Source organism: Felis catus, chromosome B4 (assembly GCF_018350175.1).
Source record: "Felis catus isolate Fca126 chromosome B4, F.catus_Fca126_mat1.0, whole genome shotgun sequence".
Classification (NCBI taxonomy): Eukaryota; Metazoa; Chordata; class Mammalia; order Carnivora; family Felidae; genus Felis; species Felis catus.
This window is the reverse complement of record NC_058374.1, coordinates 60,387,494-60,399,735: the sequence shown is the minus strand read 5'-3', so window position 1 is coordinate 60,399,735 and position 12,242 is coordinate 60,387,494. Positions and strand designations below refer to the sequence as shown.

The following is a 12,242-nucleotide window of genomic DNA, read 5'->3' as shown; positions in this document are numbered from 1 at the left end:
ATGGGAGAAATGCTAATTTACAGACTTTAGTGAAAAAAAATATGCGAATGTACATATATGCTAAATATAAGTAGGTATATGTATATATATATAATGGATATATTTACTTTTTCATTAAGTTTCATTCACCCAGATGAAGAACTCATGGCCCAAATAAGAGATTATTTGTAGGGCCTTCCAAAACTGCAATCATCAACATTCTCAGACATTAGAATTAAAGTTCAAGGAATAAACCCAGTTAACAGATACAGACCATAGCCATTGCTAACTTTATTAACCTACCGTTGTACATGGATTTTTATCCTCTTTCACTTATTCCCTCTTCTCCAAATCTAGGCTAAATGTCCATAGACAGGCTAACATCATAGGCCAGAACGTGAGAAAAATTGTGGTTGAAAACCTCTACAGCTCCCAGAATTCATCTGATTTTTGTTTTCAGCATGTAAGCTGAAAATGTAAGCTCTTTGACCAAAGTGACTCTTCAGTATTACTTTTACTCTCCTAGGACTACCTCATAGTAAGTAACCAATGAATGTCAAATGACTGCAGTAAATGATAATAGAAGGGAACTGTATTTTTTTTTTTTTTGAGAGAGAGAGAGAGAGAGAGAGAGAAGGGGGGGCAGGCAAAAGGAGAAGGAAAGAGAGACTCTAAGCAGGCTCTGTGGAGCTTGATGCAGAGCTCCATGTAGGGCCCCATGCGGGGTTTGATCTCATGACTGTGAGATCATGATCTGAACCGAAATCAAGAATCAGATGCTTAACCGATTGAGTCAGGTGCCTCTAGAAGGAAACTATTAATAAAACCTTCCCACTGGCTGAATAGAGCTGCTTTTCTATATATGCAGCTTTGTAATTGTGGGATATGGTCAAAGCAGTATTTGGAGGATAGTTTATTGCTTTAAATGCATTTAACAGAATATACAAAAATGTAAAAACAAAAAACCAAGCTCTTAACTCAGGAAACTTGAAAAAGAAAAGAAACATAAAGAAAGTAGAAGGATGTAAAGATTAGTGTAGAATCCCTTCCAGGGGTCCATGGCCCTTATGTGCACCAAGTATTATAGGTCAAAACATAACTAATCCTACACATAATTCTATTTTTCAAATGGATGTAAATTCTATTATGATTAACAAAGTCAAATATATTTCTGGAGCACCTGGGTGGCTCAGTCAATTAAGCGTCCGACTTTTGATTTCAGTTTCGGTCATGAGCTCAGGATTCATGAGATCAAGCCCTGCAGAGCCTGCTTGGGATTTGCTCTTTCTTTCTCTCTCTGCCCCTCTCCTGCTCACACTCTCTTTTAGAATAAATAAAATAGGGGGCTCCTGGGTGGCTCAGTTAAGTGTCCAACTTCAGTTCAGGTCATCATCTGGCGGTTTGTGGGTTCGGGTCCTACATCGGACGCTGTGCTGACAACTCAGAGCCTGGAGCCTGCTTTGGATTCTGTGTCTCCCTCTCTCTCTATTCCTCCCCACTCACACTCTGTCTCTCGCTCTCAAAAATAAACATAAATTTTTTTTAATAAAGTAAAACATTAAAAAAACAAATACAGTTCTAGAACGTAAATGTAAATATAAAATATTAATGCAATAGGGAATTTTTTTTTAAAGACGGAACTTGACTTATAAAAACCAAAAGGTGATTCTTTGAAAAGTCAAGGAAGTAGGAAAAACTTTGGCAAGACTAATTCAGAAACAAAAATAAAAGACACGAATAGTAAGAATGAGAATGGAGATGTAGCTACAGGTATGGAGATTTTTTAAAGCATAAAAAATGTGATTAAAAAAGAGGGGAGGGGCAGCTGGGTGGCTCAGTCAGGTGAGCATCCAACTCTGGCTCAGGTCATGATGTAGTAGTTTGTGAGTTTAAGGCCCACGTCGGAGCCTGAAGCCTGCTTCAGATTCTGTGTCTTCCACTCTCTCTGCACCTTCCCCTCTTGCACTCTGTCTCTCCCTCTCTCAAAAATAAATACATATTAAAAAGATTTTTTTTAAGAGAGAGAGATTATTATTAAGACAAGCTGGTTGAGCACTCCTCTCTGTGTGAATAAAAGAGTAATATTAATTTCTGATTCGCTCCATGTTAAGATTAAAGAGTAACTAACATTTACTAAGCTCTTTCTGTGCGCTAAGCATTGTGCTCTTTGCTTGTAATATCTCATTTAATCCTTACAATAAGTCTGTGAGTTAGGTATAATAATCCCCAGTTTACAGATGATAAAACTGAGGCTCAAGAGCTATAGTGACTTACCTCGGGTCACACTAGATAGCGAATGACAAAGCCAGCCTCTCAGATTCCCAGTGGTAGACAAAATACTCCTGAGCAAAAGCAAAAACAAGAAATCTGGAGACAGAGAAACTTGTTTTAGGTCACTGGCCTACTTACAATATGCTCAGTGAGTGTTAGCTATTACTGTGATAATAATCCCCATACTTTAAATGGGTTTAAGACTACCACCTAAAACACACCAGAGTTAAGGGCAGAAATTCACTTTCAAGGCTATTTATCCAGCATTATTTATTTGCACCTGTGAAAAGCTGGAATTAACCTAGATGTCTAAAAGTAGGGATGGGTGCAATAAATTACTACGGACCCATACAGTATAATAGCATGTATGTGTTAGAAATCATATATAGATAAATGATTGACATGAGGAGATGTTCAGAATATTTTGTCAGGTTTGGAAATTCTTTTAAAGCACGTTGCCAAGACTGTAATATCTTTTGTATGAAAATTATTTGAAAAATAATATATGTATATATAATCATAATATGTATATTTGAAGATTTAAATGAAAGACACAAAATAAAAGTTTTCTCTTAATGTGATTATGAAAAAAAAATTATGATGTATAATGTTATGCCAGTAGATTAAAAAAAAAATTTTTAAGAAGAGAGAGAGAGAATAGGTACTTCCAGTCCTCTGGAAGGGTGTCCTGATAGAAATCTATTAATTTTTTTACTATGGAAAAAATAGAAAGTTTATGGAATAATGCCTTCCCAGTTTGACCCTAAGAGTGTTTGATTACTGGCTCCTCTTGTCATTGTCCTGACTTTCAAAGGGGCTCTAGTTCAGCCAGGCTAAATGCAACTGAGTTTCTTTGAAAATAAAGGCTCTGTTCTGTAAGCTTCAGGGGTATTTGCCCGGACCGTTTAATCAAACACATGACAACCCATTTAAAACTCTCACCAGATTGCCTTCTGCAAAGCACTTTATAAACCTGGAAACAATGACTTCTAGTTGATGCCTGCTTTAATTTTTAACCTGCTTGACTAAATGGCAAACTATTTATCACAGAGGGTGTAAACCATTCCAAGATTTTGGCTATGTCTCCCCCAAAGTGAAAAGCACCTATGTAAATCAGATGCCTGAAGAAAAGCATTAAGGAAAAGTGAAAAATACATTGTGTTTAACCATCTCTTTGCATTATTTTTATTGTTCTGCAAAGTGTAATAAAGAACCAAAAGGACTGGATTCCAAGGACCTGGTTCTATTACTCACTGTATGACCCAGCACAGATCAAAAAAGTTACCCGAAGTCCTATTCCTGCATCTGCAAAATGAAGAATATCAACACAATAGTTGCTGAAGAGATGAAGTAGAATTATGTATGGTAAAGGCACTTTGAAAATTATAAGACCCCATGGCCATAAAGGAAAGAATACTAGTTTGAAGCTAGGAAGATCTCAATATCAATAGCTACTTCTTAGGATCCCTGTGAGGATGAAGTGAAATTAAATGAGATAAATTAAGCACCAAGTATAGGGCTCAGAGCATAATCACATTCAGTTCAAGCAAACTATTATCATTTCCATTAATAATATTCAGTGAGGGGCGCCTGGGTGGTTCAGTCAGTTGAGCGTCCAACTTTGGCTCAGGCCACGATCTCGCAGTTTGTGAGTTCAAGCCCCGCGTCGGGCTCTGTGCTGACAGCTCAGAGCCTGGAGCCTGCTTTGGATTCTGTGTCTCCCTCTCTCTCTGCCCCTCCCCCACTCACACTGTCTCTCTTACTCTCAAAAGTAAATAAACATTTAAAAAATTTTTTAAATAATAATATTCAGTGATATAACAAAAACATGTTTTAGAATGGAACCCGTTTTTCTCTTGTCACTACAAGCCAAATGGATTCTCTGAAATTAAGGAACATTTTTGGTGATGTTTACATCCATGAAGAGAGAGAAAGTCCCTATGGGACCTTTCCTGCTTTGACTCTTGTCTGCTTTCTATTGATTTTTACAAATTCCTGATCCTAACAAAGATAAAGATACAGTGGATTTTCCATCTGTGATATAGGAAATATAGTGCATGAGTAAGATGAGGCTAAGCGATGCAGTAACAGATCATCACAGAATTTTAGTGGCTTCAAATGGTGAGGATTTATTTACCGCTTATGCTTTATGTCCTTTATAGGTCATCAGTAAGGCTTTGCTCCTTAGAGTCCCTCGGGGTTCCAGGCCAGTGGACAAGCTGTCATCTTGAATATTGCTAGACTTCATGCCAGAAGGAAAAGCAGTTTGGAGGGTCTCAAGCAGAGATTTCCGCTGACAACCCATTGGCCAGAAGTAGTTGCATGACCCTATACAAACAAGACGGAGCCAGGATAGAATCTCTTGATAATCCAAGAAGGAGAGAAAACCAGAAATACTTGGCGATTGTACTAATTGTACAGTATACCTGTGAAATTGCATTGTATACGTGGAAACCACTCTCCAAATGCTATTATAGGGTGCCCTTTCTTCACCTCTTCAAGAAAAACTGACAGTAACACTCCTTACAAAAGAAAAGTGCAAGGCACTGTGATATTTTGTGATGATATATACTACACTAGATATGGTTGAAAGATTTTAAAGCTCAAGTTAAAAAGAAAAAAAGAAATTTGTTGGTGCCTTCAGTTTCCTAAAAATGATCTTCACTGATATTAGAAATTCACTAACATTATAATTCAATTTTAAAAAGTCGTTTTCTTTTTAAAACTGAAAAGCTGTGGGTTTTTTTTTCCTTAAATCTTGCTGTCTTCCCCTTTCCTAATTTTAGGGTTGAGTACAAAAACTTCATTTTTTCAAGTAAGAAAAAGAAGCCCCACCAAAGACTGTTTTTCATCATAATAGTCGAATTCAACTTATGAAAACCCATTGATGTTTAATATAGGCAGCCCAAGAAAAACTGAAATACTGTGAATACATTCTAGAAAATTATTATAGTCCCTTTGTTGTAGAGTATCTAGTCATATACTGTGATTCCAGTACTTAAAATTATTGTACTTTAAAAAGCGATTACTTTCCAGTTTTAAAAGGAATTTTAATGATACCACTCATATTTTTAACTGTAAGTCATGTGTGTATAGTATAGGAATAGAGTTCCTATACTTTATTTGGTTTTTTCCTCTGTATTAGCCATTTAATATAGAATATATGAAACAAAATTAATTTCTTTAAAAGTAATTATGACTGCTTCAAAGTCTGTTTGAATTTTAGCATTAGCTCTTCCGAGATGGTGTGAGGTCTCAGAAAATCTATAAACCAAAATGTTTTGGTGGGGCTTTCTTTTTTATACCTTCTATCTTTTAGGGTGGGGATTTCTTTCCCTTTTTTACAGCCTATTCAGTGACTCTAAGTGCAAGTCCTACTCCTTCAATTATCTACTTTATTTTTTATTTTTATTTTTTAATGTTGAAATATCTAGGACTGGAGAAACAGTCCAGATAGAGAACGTCTCTAACGCAAACCCCCACATGGCCTGGATGCTAGTAGATGTTCCTACTGTGGGCTGAACCTGGAGGGAAATTCAGACATGGTACAACTTGCAGACCTATTTTCCGCGTTCTGAAGTAAACTGTCCATGCTCGGAGGCAGAGAATAGGACAGACCAAATGGGCAAGCAGGGCAGAGTGTCTCTCCTGAGTCACACTGTGTGTTGGAAGGAGGACCACATTTAGGGTCCATATCTGGACTAAAGGCTGATTCCTTAGCCTAGTGGTCTTGGGCACATTTCTTAAACTCTCTAAACCTCAATTAACTCATCCATAACAGGAATAATTTAGATTTTGGAGGTCCTCATTATCAGGGGATAATTGTTTCCAAAAAAATTTAAGACATTGGAAGGAGAGCCAGTATTTTATAGTAAATATAAAAAAAAAAATTGGTTGTGTGTACTTTACCACAGCAGAAAAATTTTTAATTAGGTTACAATTGCAGCTACGCAGTACTTAGACTGAGCAAAGGCTGAATCACATTAGGGATTTGGTTAGTGTAGTTTTTCTGACACACTTGTATGATATTATGGATTGACATCTCTCAGTCTACATTGGACATTACATCATAATCATATAGAGAGGGTCACTCTGGAAAAAATATGTTTTCTGACCTCCTTTGACGTTCACATTTTTCTATTTTAAACCATTGTTTTCAACAGTTTCCACTATGTTAAAGCAGTTAAAACAACTGGACTTCCTTCTCAGCTCTTTCTTCCCACCAGAGAATGTCAACGTTAGGGCAAATTCCTAGAACTTGGTGAAATAGAATGCACATTTTACATTTGCACACTTATTGCCAAATGGCTACCCAGAGATTGTACTAATTTCCACTATAACCAGCAAGCAGCACAGGCAAATTCCCACTTCCCCACGTGCTTGGTCATGCTAGGCCTTATCCATATTTTTAATCATGCCCAAGAAAGACTAAGACCTTAGCATAATATTTGAGATAGACCCTACTGTTAAACAGAAGGGAAGTTTGTGTGGAGACTCATTTTGTAATAGGTCAATTGGCTAGTAATTATTTTAATGTTTTAGTGACTTTTGCTTCTTCAAATAGTCTCATACCACCGGGGATTCGGGGAATGAATATCTGGGTAAGAAAGACCCTCTCCTCCATCTGGTACAGTCGTGAAAGCTAAATTAGAAAAGGTATATAAAATGACAGCTACTTCACAGGCACGCCATCCAAGTTCCTCTTCTCCCTTTCGGCCCTGGGGCTATGGCTGAGGTCAAGACTCAGCCTCACTGTAGGGAAGTAAGTCACAAATCCTGTGGCTTATTTGAACATAGAAAATTCAAGTAGGGTCTGGGGCAGACAAGATCATTACTAGTGTCGGTTGTTGCTCTGTTGATGGTTGTCTTGTTGCTGAGTAGTTCTATAAATCTAAAGATAGGGATTGTTGAGGAGAAGTTACTGGATCTGCTTCTCATTCCATTCCATTTTCCAACCACCCTGTGAATCAGGTTGTTGTTTTCAGAGGCTTACCGCATACATTTTATGCTGATTTGGCTTCCTGGAGGAAGTAACCCAAATAGGCCTTGAAAAAATTGATTTTTTTTTTTTTTTCTGATTAGGCCACACAGCATTTTGTGGACAAGGTTAAGGAAATTATCTTCACTTAATAGCAATAGGAAACTGTTGAAGGGTTTCAGGCAGAAGAGTGACAGGTCAATTCGCACTTTAAAAATACCCTGACGATAGTATGGAGAATCAGAGTGGATAGTAGTGGACCATTAGGAGGTTGAGTTTTATATTTATAAGCACTAAGTTGTATGTTTTAAATGGTGTGGGGCCAGAATACCATGGTAAGCAGAAATGAATATCTGGTCTACTTGTAGGTATGTCCCACCAGGGCTGAAGGGTGCAAAGATGACCAGATTTGATAAATCAGATAAATTGAAATCAGACAAATCATTTTACTCATCAAGAAAATGTCTGATTTCACTTCAATTGACATTTTCTTACGGATTAAGGGTATGCTACTTAGCCAACAGAAATGTTTTGGTTTGCTAGACAATTATATTTTTCATTATAAATTGCCACAGGTTCTTTTCTGAGTTCCATTTACTCTTAGTTTATATTAATTTCTCTGAGTTTGATTATCTCTGAAAAAGTTAAATTTCTAGAAATGCATAGCTAAGGAGTTAGATCTGTCCTAAGCAATCCAGACAAAGTCTCTTGTTAACATCTTTGCGTTGTTGGTCTCTGATTACAATAGTTCCTATGGTAGAATCATGCTGGAATAAAATTCTTTTAGGAGGAGTGATACACATAGAACCTTAAACATTCTAATGTTTAAAATAGACCAATTGTAATACTTGAAAATCAAATTATATATTATGTTATTATTATCACTCACATACATAATGGCCTGGTTGTAGGTTAGGTTTCCTGGGAAAAAAACCCTGTAACTCTTGGATTCGTGTGCAGGAGATTTATTGGGGAGTGATCTCTGGAACCACTCAGGTGGAGAGAGAGCACCACAGGATTAGGCAGAAGGAGAACGTGAACTCAGAGGCAGGTGCAGTAGAGGCGTCAGCCTACACCACAGGGAGCTCTGGAGTTGGGATGACCCTTCAGAGTCACAACTGAGGCAAGGGGTCGGGGCTTTGTACCCCAACCTCAACCAGCTGTTGGATGGAGAGGCAGTTGAGTTGGCTGCGGGCATAGCTGGAGGGGAGTTCTGTGGAGGCTCTCTGAAGCCAGTGCTCGCAGCAACCACGGACCTGAGTGACGTTCCGCAGCGTCCGAAACCCGCCCACTGAAGACTTCGTCCTTGGGCCTGCGCTCTTATATTGCACGCACCAATAAAATACTGCCTTCAAAACATCCCACTTTGCCTCCTGATATGATACACTGAGGTCACATCCCTTCTGTATCACCCTCTTACCCTCAATCTAATCATGAAGAACATCAAACAAAAAGCGAGAGATATGCAACAACTGGCCTATACTCTTCAAAATGTACAGGGCGCCTGGAAATGTGGTAAAAACGGTCAGACTCAGAAATGTTTCCAGACTTTAAAAGATTAGAGAAATAACACAGCTAAATGCAATACTTAATCCCCAATGTGTTCCTTGATCAGAATTTTATTATAATTTGCTATTAAAGACATTACTGGGGTGCTAGGCAAAAATAAATTAGATGTTAATGTAAATTTTTTTATTCTGAATTTTTCTGTGGTCACGAAGAAATACACACAGCAATATTTAAGCATAAGAGGGTAAAATGTTCCATTTGAACAGTACCATAGAGAAACCACAGTATCTGTCAATGGAGAACATGATGTTTTTAGTAACTAGGACTAATTACATTTCATAGAAATGTGCTTACCTAGAATGCATGTACAAGGAGAATAGATTCTATTTTCTAAAAGGGCCCTTTCTTATTGTTCTTTACAAAAGCCAGGTGCCTTCATTTATTTCTGACTTGTGCAACTACCTCCTTCCTGCCTATGTATTTTGTTTTTTAGGTCCAAAGGCCCTGTATCATTTACCTTCCTTATTTGATATATTTTTTAAACAATCTGTATAAATACATACATACATACATACATAAAAACAATTTGTTGTGAACTAGTTCCATTTTACATAAATATTGTTAGTGAACTTCCACGGGAATTACAGTACCTTAAAAAAAAGTAAAGTAATCCTCTTTGTTCAATCAGTAAGGTGCTTTGAATCCTGCTGAGTCGCACTGAATAAAAAATGAATAACGTTTTTATAAACCTTTACAGTTACTTAATGCTTTCCTTAAAGGATCTCAAAGTAACTTATAGGTATTTAATTAAGCAACGAACACTCCTGTGAACACACTATATGTTATTCTTTTATTTTTTTTTAATGTTTATTTATTTTTGAGGGAGAGAGTGGGGAGAGACAGAGAGAGGGAGAGACTCAGAATCCGAGGCAGGTTCCAGGCTCTGAGCTGTCAGCACAGAGCCAGACGTGGGACTCAAACTCACGAACCGTGAGATCATGACCTGAGCCAAAGTTGGATGCTTAACCAATTGAGTCACCCAGGGGCCCCATTATTCTCATTGTAAGATAATTCAACTGGGTGCACCTGGGTGGCTCATTTGGTTAAGTGTCCGACTTCGGCTCAGGTCATGATCTCACAGTTTGTGCGTTCAAGCCCCGCATCTGACAGCTCAGACCCTGGAGCTTGCTTGGGACTCTGTGTCTCCCTCTCTCTGCTCCTCCCTGGCGTGAGCTAGCTCTCTCTCTCTCTCTCTCTCTCTCTCTCTCTCTCTCTCTCTCTCTCTCTCCTCTCTCAAAAATAAATGAGCATTAAAAAAATGTATGAAAAAAATAATAAAAAAATAAAGATGAGTCAGCTAAAGAAAAATTAAACAGAAATCGTTATGTTATATATATCTATATCTATATATACCTATATATATAAATATATAAACACATATACATAATGTATATATTTATTATGTGGAATATAAAATTAATAGAAAACAATGCTTACAAGATAGGCCTAATCCCCTTTATTTACTTATTTTTATGCCTCTAGTGTAAATCTATGGGGTGATCAACCCATCCCAGCTTGCCTAGGACTTTCTTGGTTTTAGCACTGAAAACCCTGTGTCTCAGGAGCTCTCTCGATATCAGGCAAAGCAGAACAATAGGTCACTCTAACTATACCTTCTGTTTCTCTTTCAAGGTAAATGAATGAACATTGATTATAAAAGTCAGAGACCCGACTGGTTAATAAGTTATAGACTGGCCTTGGGGACTTGTGAACTTAAGTGCTCATTTTGTCCCACAATAAAAGTGAGCCTTGGGTCCACTTATGTGGGTTTTTGCATTCTCCATCAAACATTTTAACGTGTCATTTTTGTTTGAAGAAGTGACTATGTAAACAGAATTGTATGTTGTTCCTAGCCTCTTGCAAGCCCAATCTTAGAATTCACAGTGCTGAGAAAGAGAAGTTGTTAAAGGTCGAATGGGCTGGGAGGTTCCTAATAGGAAGGGTCACTAGGAAAAATGTAAAATGTCAAAAAACACATCAACAGAACTCTCAGAGATGTTGTGAGGAATAACAGACGTTGGTAAAACTGTTAATGAATGGCTTCCCCCAGGAACACTGGATCTTGACCCTAGCAACAACAGAACCACAGCCCCATAATGCTCAGCAACCATCCCCATCATCAACAGTCATACCACTAGTAGTACTGAACAGGTTTTCAAATAATTCATATTTTATATATAAAGAAAGATGAAGGTAAAAGGTAACTAAAATGAAAGAAACAGCTTTTGTATATAGCCAAGTGTATGGCTATTGTGTAGAGTGATTAAACTACCTTTACTTAATTTATATAACAATTCCTTTAAGATGAAACTGAAACAATGATACTCTGTATCCTGTACACATTTTATCATAGCACTTGCAATGTCCCATGCACCTAGAGTGATTATTGATATATGGTAGGTATAAATACTTTTTGAAGGAAAAAGTGAGAGAATAAAAAGGATTCAGGCAAGTGTACTGAATAATATACTGAATAGTCTACTGAAAATAAGCTCTGGTAGGCACACAGGTGCTAACTAGAAAATATACAAGGGGTGCCTGGGTGGCTCAGTTGGTTAAGCATCTGACGACTTTGGCTCAGGTCATGATCTCACAGTTCAAGAGTTCAAGCCCCACGTCAGGCTCTGCACTGACAGCTCAGAGCCTGGAGCCTGCTTCGAATTCTGTGTCTCCCTCTCTCTCTGCCCCTCCCCCACTCATGCTCTGTCTCTCTTTCTCTCTCTCAAAAATAAATAAACATTAAAAAAAAGAAGAAGAAAATATACAAGACATTCTTCTAAATCGGGAGGTGGAGCAGAAGGACAAAGAGGGGCGCCTGGGTGGCGCAGTCGGTTAAGCGTCCGACTTCAGCCAGGTCACGATCTCGCGGTCCGTGAGTTCGAGCCCCGCGTCAGGCTCTGGGCTGATGGCTCAGAGCCTGGAGCCTGTTTCCGATTCTGTGTCTCCCTCTCTCTCTGACCCTCCCCCGTTCATGCTCTGTCTCTCTCTGTCCCAAAAATAAATAAATGTTGAAAAAAAAATTAAAAAAAAAAAAAGAAGGACAAAGAAATGTAAGATTATGCCTCTGTCACTAAGAGCATTAAAATTATGTCAGGGAGCTATGGTTGAAAGTTTAAAAATGCCTTGTGTTCAGTACAACAGTACAAAGCTCCACATAAGTAAAAGGCAAATGAATGATAAGGACAGTAATCTCAGAGAAGACGGCGACATCAGTATGACCTGTGCTAGAAAAAGTGAGGTCCTAGCTTAGATTCATCTTCCTGATGACCTAAGACTGGATTAAATCCTCTTATGGCTTCCCTCTCATAGTATGGAAGCACTGAAATTCCTATTTTCTTCTCTGTTTCTGCCACTAGGCAAAAATCTCCTTGAGAGAAGGAACTGTATATCATTCACCACTGCTTCTTTTTTTTTTTGAATTTTTTTTTAACGTTTTTATTTATTT

At 37.9% G+C, this 12,242-nt stretch overlaps 1 long non-coding RNA gene across 2 annotated transcripts in view; it reads right to left on the bottom strand.

Moving 5' to 3' along the window:
- Window positions 1-12,242, bottom strand: part of LOC102899618 — a 36,507-nt gene that overhangs the window by 793 nt on the left and 23,472 nt on the right. For both annotated transcript variants that reach the window (XR_002159604.1, XR_440736.3), the window contains 2 exons: window positions 4,388-4,578; window positions 2,254-2,321 (listed from right to left, as the gene is read on the bottom strand). This is a non-coding gene — a long non-coding RNA (uncharacterized LOC102899618). The remainder of the gene's footprint in view (window positions 1-2,253; window positions 2,322-4,387; window positions 4,579-12,242) is intronic.